We start from the raw sequence: 7,203 nt of genomic DNA on the forward strand, positions 1-7,203 counted from the left end.
AGGAGGGGGGCCGGTGTGAGGAGGGGGGCCGGTGTGAGGAGGGGGGGCCGGTGTGAGGAGGGGGGCCGGTGTGAGGAGGGGGGCCGGTGTGAGGAGGGGGGCCGGTGTGAGGAGGGGGGCCGGTGTGAGGAGGGGGGCCGGTGTGAGGAGGGGGGCCGGTGTGAGGAGGGGGGCCGGTGTGAGGAGGGGGGCCGGTGTGAGGAGGGGGGTGGGGGCCGGTGTGAGGAGGGGGGTGGGGGCCGGTGTGAGGAGGGGGGTGGAAGCCGGTGTGAGGAGGCCGGTGAGGCCCGGAGATGACAGGAGATACGCGGTTACCGGCGGCGGGCACACGGCAGTAATGAAGGATACCAGCACCAGGGCTTCAGCTGCTTCTTCTTCTTCCTTCCCATCCTAGCTATGGAAAAGACCGACGAAAGAAAAAGCCGGAAAAACACCGGAGACCGCGGCCGTGAGGAGAGGGCAGCACAAAGCGCAGACAAGATGGCGCCCAACGTCACACACAGCCCCTTCTCCCACAACGCACCGCGCGACGGGCGGGAACTCTCCTGACACGCCCACATGGGGGAAGACACGAGGCTCTCACACTGTACGCCTCATACACACCCGGCCCGTACAGGACACACACACCCCGCGCCTCATACACACACACCCCGCGCCTCATACACACACACACCCCGCGCCTCATACACACACACCCCGCGCCTCATACACACACACCCCGCGCCTCATACACACACACCCCGCGCCTCATACACACACACCCCGCGCCTCATACACACACACCCCGCGCCTCATACACACACACCCCGCGCCTCATACACACACACCCGGCCCGTACAGGACACACACACCCCGCGCCTCATACACACACACCCCGCGCCTCATACACACACACCCCGCGCCTCATACACACACACCCCGCGCCTCATACACACACACCCCGCGCCTCATACACACACACCCCGCGCCTCATACACACACACCCCGCGCCTCATACACACACACACCCCGCGCCTCATACACACACACACCCCGCGCCTCATACACACCCGGCCCGTACAGGACACACACCCCGCGCCTCATACACACACCCCGCGCCTCATACACACACCCCGCGCCTCATACACACACACACCCCGCGCCTCATACACACACCCCGCGCCTCATACACACACACACCCCGCGCCTCATACACACACCCCGGCCCGTACAGGACACACACACCCCGCGCCTCATACACACACACCCCGCGCCTCATACACACACACCCCGCGCCTCATACACACACACCCCGCGCCTCATACACACACACCCCGCGCCTCATACACACACACCCCGCGCCTCATACACACACACCCCGCGCCTCATACACACACACCCGGCCCGTACAGGACACACACACCCCGCGCCTCATACACACACACCCCGCGCCTCATACACACACACCCCGCGCCTCATACACACACACCCCGCGCCTCATACACACACACCCCGCGCCTCATACACACACACCCCGCGCCTCATACACACACACCCCGCGCCTCATACACACACACACCCCGCGCCTCATACACACACACACCCCGCGCCTCATACACACCCGGCCCGTACAGGACACACACCCCGCGCCTCATACACACACCCCGCGCCTCATACACACACCCCGCGCCTCATACACACACACACCCCGCGCCTCATACACACACCCCGCGCCTCATACACACACACACCCCGCGCCTCATACACACACCCCGGCCCGTACAGGACACACACACCCCGCGCCTCATACACACACACCCCGCGCCTCATACACACACACCCCGCGCCTCATACACACACACCCCGCGCCTCATACACACACACCCGGCCCGTACAGGACACACACACCCCGCGCCTCATACACACACACCCCGCGCCTCATACACACACACCCCGCGCCTCATACACACACACCCCGCGCCTCATACACACACACCCGCGCCTCATACACACACACCCCGCGCCTCATACACACACACCCCGCGCCTCATACACACACACACCCGCGCCTCATACACACACACACCCCGCGCCTCATACACACCCGGCCCGTACAGGACACACACCCCGCGCCTCATACACACACCCCGCGCCTCATACACACACCCCGCGCCTCATACACACACACCCCGCGCCTCATACACACCCGGCCCGTACAGGACACACACCCCGCGCCTCATACACACCCGGCCCGTACAGGACACACACCCCGCGCCTCATACACACACACCCCGCGCCTCATACACACACACCCCGCGCCTCATACACACACACCCCGCGCCTCATACACACACACCCCGCGCCTCATACACACACCCCGCGCCTCATACACACCCGGCCCGTACAGGACACACACCCCGCGCCTCATACACACCCGGCCCGTACAGGACACACACCCCGCGCCTCATACACACACACCCCGCGCCTCATACACACACACCCCGCGCCTCATACACACACCCCGCGCCTCATACACACACCCCGCGCCTCATACACACCCGGCCCGTACAGGACACACACCCCGCGCCTCATACACACACACACCCCGCGCCTCATACACACACACCCCGCGCCTCATACACACACACCCCGCGCCTCATACACACACACCCCGCGCCTCATACACACACACCCCGCGCCTCATACACACACACCCCGCGCCTCATACACACACACCCCGCGCCTCATACACACACACCCGGCCCGTACAGGACACACACACCCCGCGCCTCATACACACACACCCCGCGCCTCATACACACACCCCGCGCCTCATACACACACACCCCGCGCCTCATACACACACACCCCGCGCCTCTTACACACACACCCGGCCCGTACAGGACACACACACCCCGCGCCTCATACACACACACCCCGCGCCTCATACACACACACCCCGCGCCTCATACACACACACCCCGCGCCTCATACACACACCCCGCGCCTCATACACACACACCCGGCCCGTACAGGACACACACACCCCGCGCCTCATACACACACACCCCGCGCCTCATACACACACACCCCGCGCCTCATACACACACACCCCGCGCCTCATACACACACACCCCGCGCCTCATACACACCCCGCGCCTCATACACACACACCCCGCGCCTCATACACACACACCCCGCGCCTCATACACACACACCCCGCGCCTCATACACACACACCCCGCGCCTCATACACACACACCCCGCGCCTCATACACACACACCCCGCGCCTCATACACACACACCCCGCGCCTCATACACACACACACCCCGCGCCTCATACACACACACCCCGCGCCTCACACACACACCCCGCGCCTCATACACACACACCCCGCGCCTCATACACATACACCCCGCGCCTCATACACACACACCCCGCGCCTCATACACACACACCCCGCGCCTCATACACACACACCCCGCGCCTCATACACACACACCCCGCGCCTCATACACACACACCCCGCGCCTCATACACACACACCCCGCGCCTCATACACACCCCCGCGCCTCATACACACACACCCCGCGCCTCATACACACACACCCCGCGCCTCATACACACACACCCCGCGCCTCATACACACACCCCGCGCCTCATACACACACACCCCGCGCCTCATACACACACACCCCGCGCCTCATACACACACACCCCGCGCCTCATACACACACACCCCGCGCCTCATACACACACACCCCGCGCCTCATACACACACACCCCGGCCCGTACACACACACCCCGCGCCTCATACACACACACCCCGCGCCTCATACACACACACCCCGCGCCTCATACACACACACCCCGGCCCGTACAGGACACACACACCCCGCGCCTCATACACACACACACCCCGCGCCTCATACACACACCCCGGCCCGTACAGGACACACACACCCCGCGCCTCATACACACACACCCCGCGCCTCATACACACACACCCCGCGCCTCATACACACACACCCCGCGCCTCATACACATACACCCCGCGCCTCATACACACACACCCCGCGCCTCATACACACACACCCCGCGCCTCATACACACACACCCCGCGCCTCATACACACACACCCCGCGCCTCATACACACACACCCCGCGCCTCATACACATACACCCCGCGCCTCATACACACACACCCCGCGCCTCATACACACACACCCCGCGCCTCATACACACACACCCCGCGCCTCATACACATACACCCCGCGCCTCATACACACACACCCCGCGCCTCATACACACACACCCGGCCCGTACAGGACACACACACCCCGCGCCTCATACACACACACCCCGCGCCTCATACACACACACCCCGCGCCTCATACACACACACCCCGCGCCTCATACACACACACCCCGCGCCTCATACACACACACCCCGGCCCGTACACACACACCCCGCGCCTCATACACACACACCCCGCGCCTCATACACACACACCCCGCGCCTCATACACACACACCCCGGCCCGTACAGGACACACACACCCCGCGCCTCATACACACACACACCCCGCGCCTCATACACACACCCCGGCCCGTACAGGACACACACACCCCGCGCCTCATACACACACACCCCGCGCCTCATACACACACACCCCGCGCCTCATACACACACACCCCGCGCCTCATACACACACACCCCGGCCCGTACAGGACACACACACCCCGCGCCTCATACACACACACACCCCGCGCCTCATACACACACCCCGGCCCGTACAGGACACACACACCCCGCGCCTCATACACACACACCCCGCGCCTCATACACACACACCCCGCGCCTCATACACACACACCCCGCGCCTCATACACATACACCCCGCGCCTCATACACACACACCCCGCGCCTCATACACACACACCCCGCGCCTCATACACACACACCCCGCGCCTCATACACACACACCCCGCGCCTCATACACACACACCCCGCGCCTCATACACATACACCCCGCGCCTCATACACACACACCCCGCGCCTCATACACACACACCCCGCGCCTCATACACACACACCCCGCGCCTCATACACATACACCCCGCGCCTCATACACACACACCCCGCGCCTCATACACACACACCCGGCCCGTACAGGACACACACACCCCGCGCCTCATACACACACACCCCGCGCCTCATACACACACACCCCGCGCCTCATACACACACACCCCGCGCCTCATACACACACACCCCGCGCCTCATACACACACACCCCGGCCCGTACACACACACCCCGCGCCTCATACACACACACCCCGCGCCTCATACACACACACCCCGCGCCTCATACACACACACCCCGGCCCGTACAGGACACACACACCCCGCGCCTCATACACACACACACCCCGCGCCTCATACACACACCCCGGCCCGTACAGGACACACACACCCCGCGCCTCATACACACACACCCCGCGCCTCATACACACACACCCCGCGCCTCATACACACACACCCCGCGCCTCATACACATACACCCCGCGCCTCATACACACACACCCCGCGCCTCATACACACACACCCCGCGCCTCATACACACACACCCCGCGCCTCATACACACACACCCCGCGCCTCATACACACACACCCCGCGCCTCATACACATACACCCCGCGCCTCATACACACACACCCCGCGCCTCATACACACACACCCCGCGCCTCATACACACACACCCCGCGCCTCATACACATACACCCCGCGCCTCATACACACACACCCCGCGCCTCATACACACACACCCGGCCCGTACAGGACACACACACCCCGCGCCTCATACACACACACCCCGCGCCTCATACACACACACCCCGCGCCTCATACACACACACCCCGCGCCTCATACACACACCCCGCGCCTCATACACACACCCCGCGCCTCATACACACACACCCCGCGCCTCATACACACCCGGCCCGTACAGGACACACACCCCGCGCCTCATACACACCCGGCCCGTACAGGACACACACCCCGCGCCTCATACACACACACCCCGCGCCTCATACACACACACCCCGCGCCTCATACACACACACCCCGCGCCTCATACACACACACCCCGCGCCTCATACACACACCCCGCGCCTCATACACACCCGGCCCGTACAGGACACACACCCCGCGCCTCATACACACCCGGCCCGTACAGGACACACACCCCGCGCCTCATACACACACACACCCCGCGCCTCATACACACACCCCGCGCCTCATACACACACCCCGCGCCTCATACACACCCGGCCCGTACAGGACACACACCCCGCGCCTCATACACACACACACCCCGCGCCTCATACACACACACCCCGCGCCTCATACACACACACCCCGCGCCTCATACACACACACCCCGCGCCTCATACACACACACCCCGCGCCTCATACACACACACCCCGCGCCTCATACACACACACCCGGCCCGTACAGGACACACACACCCCGCGCCTCATACACACACACCCCGCGCCTCATACACACACCCCGCGCCTCATACACACACACCCCGCGCCTCATACACACACACCCCGCGCCTCTTACACACACACCCGGCCCGTACAGGACACACACACCCCGCGCCTCATACACACACACCCCGCGCCTCATACACACACACCCCGCGCCTCATACACACACACCCCGCGCCTCATACACACACCCCGCGCCTCATACACACACACCCGGCCCGTACAGGACACACACACCCCGCGCCTCATACACACACACCCCGCGCCTCATACACACACACCCCGCGCCTCATACACACACACCCCGCGCCTCATACACACACACCCCGCGCCTCATACACACACCCCGCGCCTCATACACACACACCCCGCGCCTCATACACACACACCCCGCGCCTCATACACACACACCCCGCGCCTCATACACACACACCCCGCGCCTCATACACACACACCCCGCGCCTCATACACACACACCCCGCGCCTCATACACACACACCCCGCGCCTCATACACACACACCCCGCGCCTCATACACACACACCCCGCGCCTCATACACACACACCCCGCGCCTCACACACACACCCCGCGCCTCATACACACACACCCCGCGCCTCATACACATACACCCCGCGCCTCATACACACACACCCCGCGCCTCA

The sequence above is a fragment of the Anomaloglossus baeobatrachus genome, chromosome 5 (genome assembly GCF_048569485.1).
Source record: "Anomaloglossus baeobatrachus isolate aAnoBae1 chromosome 5, aAnoBae1.hap1, whole genome shotgun sequence".
NCBI lineage: Eukaryota > Metazoa > Chordata > Amphibia > Anura > Aromobatidae > Anomaloglossus > Anomaloglossus baeobatrachus.